The following is an 8,578-nucleotide window of genomic DNA, read 5'->3' as shown; positions in this document are numbered from 1 at the left end:
CGCTCCAACCAGTCTGTAAGCTTTATGAGAAACACTCCAGGAGTCAACACAGAGCCTGGTTGGCAATGGCTCAAGATATGGTCGTTGACTGAATGAATGGACAGGTCTTAGATATTAGAGGCTTCTCACGGTAGTGTGTTGCTCATGCTGTCTCAAAGGACTAACTTCCTGAAACGCAGGTAAAATCAACTACAGTTATTCTGGGAAGCCTTAGCAGGCCCAGCCCCAGCCCCGGGAAAGACTGAAAGTTTTGAAGTGTCATTCCCTAGATCTTTTCTTTCGATTCCATTTTCTCCCCTATTCCAGTATTCCTTCTGCCCTTACCATGCAGTGTTGGGGGATTCCTCCCCATAAATTTCAGACCAGTATAGAAGTAGCGACGAGAACAAAACATACAGTCCAGGATATTTTCATGTCATTCTATGTGGAGTTTACATTGACCCTTAAAGCAGTTAGCCTTGAATTTCACTGTGCATCCAAATGTCTTGGGGCGCTTGTTCAAAAGCAGGATTTAGGGGCCCATTCCCAGAGATTCAGACTAAGTGGGTCTGAGTTCAAGGCCACAAATCTTCATTTTTAATGACAACCCCTCCCACACAACCCATGCAAGTAGCCAGTGAACCACATGATGAAAATCACAAAGACACTGATGGACAATCAACCACCTTTCGTGGTTGACATCATATAATTAGATTTAGCGCCATATTTCTCCATTCTACTTTAGGCTAGAGGAGAAAAGTCTGTGATAAACTCATACCCATTACAGAGTTAGGAATTGAATGCCTTAACTTTGGAGAATATTTGCATTTTAAAGAGAATGCCCAAAGAGGGCAAATGTTTACCTAAAAGACGTGAAACTCAAAGGGTCCACTTTAAGACATCACCATCATTGATGAAAATCAGCATTATGGGGGAAGGGGCAGTAAGAAGATACTGTCTTTAATATTCAAGGTACTCCTGTACTTCTGAAGTAAGGGAGATCCTCAGTTAACTGGTTAGAGAGTCTCTATTTCCTTAAGTTTGCTTATACAAAGCTATTTCAAGTGTGGGCTTCATAATCTATTGTTATGTCTTAGGCCACTGGTAAGAACTAATTATGCACTAAAATGTTAAACTCAGTCCACTTTCCTTAACATATCTGCCCCTAGATGGGTGGCCCTGGACACATTTTATCTCCCTGAAACTCCTTTGGTAAATGAGAATAATTACAGCTTCTTCCTTAGGTTGATGCAGTGGTAAGTTACTTATGGAATGTTCCTAATACATTACTTGCTATATGGTAAGTGCCCACTAATTGTTAGCAATTGGCACTGTGTGGGGAGGGGCTGGGCACACAGGCAAGCAGAAGACAGAACCTCTGCCCTCATACAGGTGTGCGTAGGGAGCTAAGAAAGTATACAGGAGGGCTTCTCAGAGGAAAGAGAGGGAATGGGGTGAAGGATGCTTCAAGGCAGTAACATAACAGGGGGGTTTTGAAAGATGAGTAGGCGCTTTGGGCAGAAGGATAAGGGGTCTGCAGAAGAACATTCTGATAGAAGTAAGAGCTTGTGCAAAGTAATGTGTAGAAAAGCTCAGCTTATTCAAAGAAACTAAAAAAGGAGTTTGGTATAGTTGGACTATAGTTAGCAGGGGTGGGCCTGTGACCAGTGGGGTCACACAGGACCTCTTGCTCACACTGGCCACATGTTTGGTTTAATGCTCTGCTATTGCCACCATGGAATTCTTAGTTATTCCTGAACAAGGGGCCCTACATTTTTATTTTACAGTGGGCCCTGCAAATTATGGAGCTGGTCTCAGAAGCAGATATGATACATGCTTCATCAGAAAATATAAGTGTGGGATGATGCACAAGTTACTCATGGGGAAGGAAAGACAGGTACTTTTTGGAAGGGAATTCATTTAAAAATTAATGTTGGTCACAGAAGGAAACTTGAGGATCTCTCTCGCCAACCTTAGAACTCAACAACAATAGTTGTTGCTGCAATTAGATCTTTTCAACCATCCATACATATGTACATATACCATGTCAGATGTTGGCTGATGGTGGAGAATTTCTTTTATCTTAGCTAAGAAAGTGTCAGATGTTTTACTCTTCCAGTGATGACTCCTCCCTGAAAGTCTTTTGTGTGTGCTCTCCTGCCAGAATATATGACTTGTTCTAGAATGTTCTCATGACATCCTTGTAGGTGAGTCTCATATTTTTCAGATAAATTTCTAGAAATGGAATTGCTAGATCAAACGGTAAGTACATTTTTCATCTTGATAGATATTGTTAAATTATCCTTCAATTTGGTTATATAAATTTACATTCTTCCCAGCAATATATGAGATACCAGATTTGAAGCACAATCTAGTAACAGGATTTTTTATTTGCCAATTTAATAGTGGAATTACATTATTCTATTACTTAGTTGCATTTCTGTTATTTAAAAAGAGGTAAAGTATCTTTTCATATATTCAAAAGCCATTTGAACTATGTTTGTCTATGAACTGCCTATTCATATTCTTTGCCCATCTTTCTGTTGATAATTAATCTTTTTAAATTATCTTATAAGAGTACTTTATATGTTAAAAATAATACCCCTTGTCCTTAATATAGCTACCAGTTTGTCACTTGCATTTTTGTGCTATGTATGCTGTTTCCCCACAAACAAAATCTTCATTTGTATGTACACAAATCCACCTATCTTTTCTTTCAAGTCGTCTGAGATTTTTCATATTCAGAAAGCCCTTCCTACTCTGAATATAAAGACATTTTCCTGAATTCTCTTCTTGTATCTTTATGGTTTCATTTTTTAAAATATTATCTAAAATGTTGATACAGTTGGAACTTGCTTTAGTGTGCTGCATGAGTTAGGGAAACAATTTTTCCCCATTTGTCTCAACACCCAAATAGTCAAAGTCAAAATTTTCCCACTGATTCAAAATGCCATCTTCATTATAATTTAAGTTCTCATCTATTTTGGGTCTCTGTTGCAGTCCTGTATTCTGTTCCATTGATCTGCCTACCCATGTGTGACATAAAACTATTTTAGTATTTATGGCTTCTTTCATCTATTTTGATATTTGAAAAGGCTGCTCTCTTCTCATTACCCTTGATTTTCAAAAACTTCCTGGTTGTTACCTATTTACTTTTTTTTTTTTATTTTAGTTATTTATTTGAGAGAGAGAGAATGAGAGATAGAGAGCATAAGAGGGAAGAGGGTCAGAGGGAGAAGCAGACTCCCCGCTGAGCAGGGAGCCCGATGCGGGACTCGATCCTGGGACTCCAGGATCATGACCTGAGCCGGAGGCAGTCGCTTAACCAACTGAGCCACCCAGGCACCCCCTATTTACTTCTTCATATGAACTTTATGATCCTCCTATCTGGTTCCCTCCACCAAAACCCTGTTGGTGACATGATCAGATCTGACCTTCAGAAAGATCATTCTGGCTACAGTGTGAAGACGCGTGCATGGGGGCAGACCAGCAAGAGATGCCATTTTAGGAGTTCACAAGAGAGATGATGGTAACTTGGACCAGGATGGTCGCAGCAGAGATAGAAAGGAAAGAGGATCAAGTGCCAAGGAAGAATAAAAAGTGGCAGGACTTGGTGATGAATGTGATTTGGTAGTTTTGGAAGAGGGAGCTGCTTTTCTAGTCTTGCCTGGAGAAGCTCTGGCATTTGGTCCAGTTCTATAAAGGACCCAATCTGGATCAATCCAAGGATGAAGGGTTAGTTTTGGAGTTGCCCTGAAAATCAGGGTCCTCTTGGGAAAAGACACAGAGCCCTTCTGTAAGGAAATATCATGCGTTCAGATAAGATACCCCAAAGTGAATTGCCTCCCCCCACCATGCCCTATATCAGGAATACCAAACCAGCTTCTAGAGCATTTCACGTGCTGTGGGGTCTACCCAAGTGGCAACAGTGTAATATGAGACATTCTATCACATCACTTCTGGGGCCTGCAGATACAACTTGTGGTTAATGAAGAAAAAAATAGGATAGTTCATAAGTTTTCCTTTCTTCAATTCCTCAAAAAGTTAAACATAATTACTCCTAGGTACACACCCAAAAGAATTGGAAGTGGGGACTCCATGAGCTCCTTGCACAATGATGCTCATAGCAGCACTATTCACAATATCCAAAAGGTAGAAACAGCCCAAATGCCCGTCATCAGATGCATAAATAAAATGTGGTCTATACAGACAATGGAATATTATTCAGCTTTCAAAAAGTAACATTCTGAAACATGCTAGAGCATGGAGGAACCTAGAAAAGTAATATGCGAAGTGAAATAAGCCAGAAATAAAAGGACAAATACTGTATGATTCCACTTATATCAGGTACCTAGAATACGCAAATTCGTAGAAACAGGAAGTCAAATAGAGGTTGCCAAGGACCAGGAGGAAAGGGAGAAATGGGGAGTTACGGTGTAACAAAGAGTTTCTGTTTGGGAGGATGAAAAAGTTCTGGGAATAGATAGATAGTAGCTAGGGTTACACAGCACTGAGAACTTGATGCCACTGAATTGCACACTTAAAAATGGTTAAAATGGTAAATACTTATGTATATTTTACCAAATTAAAAAAGAATTTTTTTAATGTTTTCTTTTCTTATGAAAGAATGTGTCACCACTGAGACACACTACACTCATGTGATTATGGCTAAAGTTGTATTAGCTCTCTGAGATCTAGGTATTACAGAGTAGGCAATACACTCTCTCACCCAAAACAATGCAAAATATTTTGGGAAACAAACTGCAGAGCCCACATCTCCGGAAATCCCCTCCCAAATAGCTAACCACAAAGGGAGGAAACATAACAGGGTGAAACCAAAAGTTTGCAGCCAAATCTCAAGAGTCCACGTTATTTCATTCGATACTAGGTAAGCGCAGTGTAAGTGTGCACTCAGGAATGATAGGATTGGAGCATTTAAGCTTTCTTTGCCTTAGTCTTTCCTTACCCCATATTTTAGAGATACGCTTGTCCCCAGATATCTTTTGAAAAGAATAGGTCTAAAGCATTCAGTTAAACAGAAGATACTTAAAACTCACTTGACAAATCACCTGAATATTAAGTCACCAGAATCAGGGAGTATCTGTTGAGCTCTGAAGACAGCTGGGAATGAAGCTGAGTTACTGTTGGTCAAACTGATGTTACAAATGACCTCAGGCTAGGGGCACCTGGGTGGCTCAGTCGGTTAAGTGTCTGCCTTCAGCTCAGGTCATGATCTCAGGGTCCCGAGGTTAAGCCCCACATCGCATCGGGCTCCCCACTCAGCAGGGAGTCTGCTTCTCCCTCTGCCCCTCCCCCCGCTCCTGCGCTTGCTGTCTCCCTCTCTCTCAAATAAATATTTAAAACAAAACAAACAAAACAACAACAACAAAAATGACCTCAGGCTAGAAGCTATTGAGCTAACAGCACTACTTCCACACACACAAAATATTTCTTCCAGAGATACCCTTAGTGGAATCTGTCATAAAATGTAGGAACATCTAAATGGAACACTAAGCAATCCATAGAGTGAATAGTAACCCGCTTTCCAGAAAAAAGAAAAGCATAATTGGTTAATATTGTACAAATAAGTGGATGTGAATTATTTATAGTGATAAAATTCTTTGGCAGAAATTTTCTAGAAGCAAATTTTTCTAAACACATAGTTTTCATAAGATTAAAGAATGTGCAAAAGTTCAGTGTGGGCTCAGTGATAGTAAATGAATCCTCATTCATTGCTGGTAGCAATCAAAAGTATACAGCCACTTTGGAAGAGTTTGGAAAACTTGTGTCCATACAAAAACCTACACACGTGCTGGCTAATTGAACATAATAATAAAAAAATAAAAATAAAAATAAATTAAAAAAAAACTGCACACGGATGTTTACAGCAGCTTAATTCATCATTGTCAAAACTTGGAAACAAGCAAGATGTCCTCCCATAGGAGAGTCGGTAAATAAACTGTGGTCCATCCAGACAATGGATTAATATTCAGCACTAAAAAGAAACGAGGTACCAAGCCATGAAAAGACATGGAAGGACCTTAAATGCATATTACTAAGTGAAAGAAGCCAATAGGAAGACACCACATACTGTATGATTCCAATGATATGACATTCTGGAAAAGGCAAAACTATGGAGACAGTAAAAAAATCCGCAGTTGCCAGAGAAGAATAAGTGGAACATGGAGGACTTTTAAGAGCAGTGAAAATACTCTGTATTATATTATAATGATGGATATACATCATTATACATTTGTCTAAACCCCCACAGAATGGATAGCACCAAGAGTGCTTCAGCAATGCAGGGGATCAGAATATGACACACCAAAGTATGCCACTTTGGCGTAATGATTATTTTAAGCTGAAGACATTTTTGAGACTCAGCAGATGGGGGGATACAGGTCTGGAAGCTTCCCTTATCTGGCTAAAAGCAGCAACTTCTCAGAAATAAGGTGGCCATAAATTCCTCTTCAGAGCTGATCTACTCTGAGAAGGGAGAACATGAATAAAACCTACCCCAAATTCGTTTTCCAGGGCAGTTTTATGACCCTGAAGATGGAAAGACCTCTCGTATCTATATAGAAAACATTATCACAAACCTTCTTATCCTTTTTTTTCCCTAAAACCCATTTGCCTTTCCTTTTTCTTTTTAAATTTTTTATTGTTATGTTAATCACCATACATTACATCATTAGTTCCTGATGTAGTGTTCCATGATTCATTGTTTGTGCATAACACCCAGTGCTCCATGCAGAACGTGCCCTCTTTAATACCCATCACCAGGCTAACCCACCCCCCCACCCTCCTCCCCTCTAGAACCCTCAGTTTGTTTTTCAGAGTCCCATTTGCCTTTCCTAAAGAAACCTATTTGAAAAGTTACAAACCTTTTCTAAGAGTGACTTACTCAACATTTTTGATGCTAACATCTTCTCCCATTTTCATTTGTTTCTACTGTAAATAAAAAAAAAAGGGGATGTAAAAAAAACCTGTTTGTTCTTCCCATAAGAAGCCTTTTCTTCCCTCCTCCCTTTCTTCTACTAAATTAGGTATAGAATCTTCTAACTCCAACCATTTAAGAAACCAGCTGCTTTCTTTGATGGTTCTCTTGTGCATACAAAATAAACCTTTTCTCCTGTTCATCTTTTATCAGAGTAATTTCCAGGCCCCAATTACTGACCATAAGAAGGTGGAAGAAACTTTTTTTTCCCCTCCCGTACTGCAAAAGAGGGAATTTGTTGGCTCAGCCAACTGAACTGCTGAAAAGGTAGATCCGAGCCAGGCTCAGGATGACCACAACCAGGGACTGGAGCACCACCTACCCTTTCTCCACCTCTCATTTCTTGTCCTCAGTGTACCAGTCACTTTTTCCCACCACCTTACTGGCTTCTTCCACACAGCCAGTGGGGACATGCCCACCAAACAGCTCAGATTTATACCTCCCAGTTTTGCCACCTCACAGCTTGAGACCCTCTTCATCTGACTGAAGGTCAGAAATTCCCAGGGAGGTGCCTGGGTGGCTCAGTCATTAAGCGTCTGCCTTCGGCTCAGGTCGTGATCCCAGGGTCCTGGGATCGAACCCCACATCGGGCTCCCTGCTCGGCGGGAGGCCTGCTTCTCCCTCTCCCACTCCCCCTGCTTGTGTGCCCTCTCTAGCTGGCTCTCTCTCCGTCAAATAAATAAATAAAATCTTAAAAAAAAAAAGAAAGAAAGAAATTCCCAGGACTGGCCCAGCTTGGAGAACATGCCTACCTCCAGCCAATCACTGAGTTAAAGAAACAGACTGGTAAGAAACTGGGAGTTCCGGGGCGCCTGGGTGGCTCAGTAGTTAGCCGTCTGCCTTCGGCTTGGATCATGATCCCAGGGTCCTGGGATCAAGCCCTGCATCGGGCTCCCTGCTTGGCAGGAAGCCTGCTTCTCCCTCTCTCACTCCCCCTGCTTGTGTTCCCTCTCCGGCTGTGTCTCTCTTTGTCAAATAAATAAATAAAATCTTAAAAAAAAAAAAAAAAGAAAGAAAGAAAGAAACTGGGAGCAACCACTGAACGACACATTGAGAAGCAGTATTTCTGAGCTGGGAGTTCTACTCTAGGTAGATCTACAAAACAGTAACCACCCACTGCATTGTCCTTCCAAACAGCATTGGGAAGACCTCAGAGACAGTGGCCTCACATGGCTCCCTTGGCATTCTGAATCCTCAATTTCTTGGGCATCCTGAATCCCTGGATTTCTCTGCTAACCAGGTTAGCAGGAGGAGTGGGTAGGGAGCAGTAGAATCCTACCATGAATCACAGCCAGTCCATCTGGAGCCTTTTTCTAGCTTGTCAACAGTGCTCAACTCCCAGAGGGCTGGACCCTTCTTGATTCTATCTTGCTAGTAATCAGAGAATTTCTGGGACAAGGTTGGCCAATATTCTAGATCCCCATCTTCTTTACTATGTAGCTCCTAAGTTATCCCCTGACTCTGTACTCCCTTGATTCCATGTTATTTGTCTTAGAAACTCAGACCCCCCCAAACTAAACTGTGCCGTGCTCCTCTTTGGAGTGGATCTTGGATTACCAAATTATCAAATAATGATAATGGGGAGGGACTGAAGATTAGCTC

The sequence above is a fragment of the Callorhinus ursinus genome, unplaced genomic scaffold (genome assembly GCF_003265705.2).
Source record: "Callorhinus ursinus isolate GAN/ISIS: 27379988/994484 unplaced genomic scaffold, GSC_fseal_2.0 scaffold11, whole genome shotgun sequence".
Taxonomy (NCBI): domain Eukaryota; kingdom Metazoa; phylum Chordata; class Mammalia; order Carnivora; family Otariidae; genus Callorhinus; species Callorhinus ursinus.
This window is presented reverse-complemented; position numbering follows the sequence as displayed.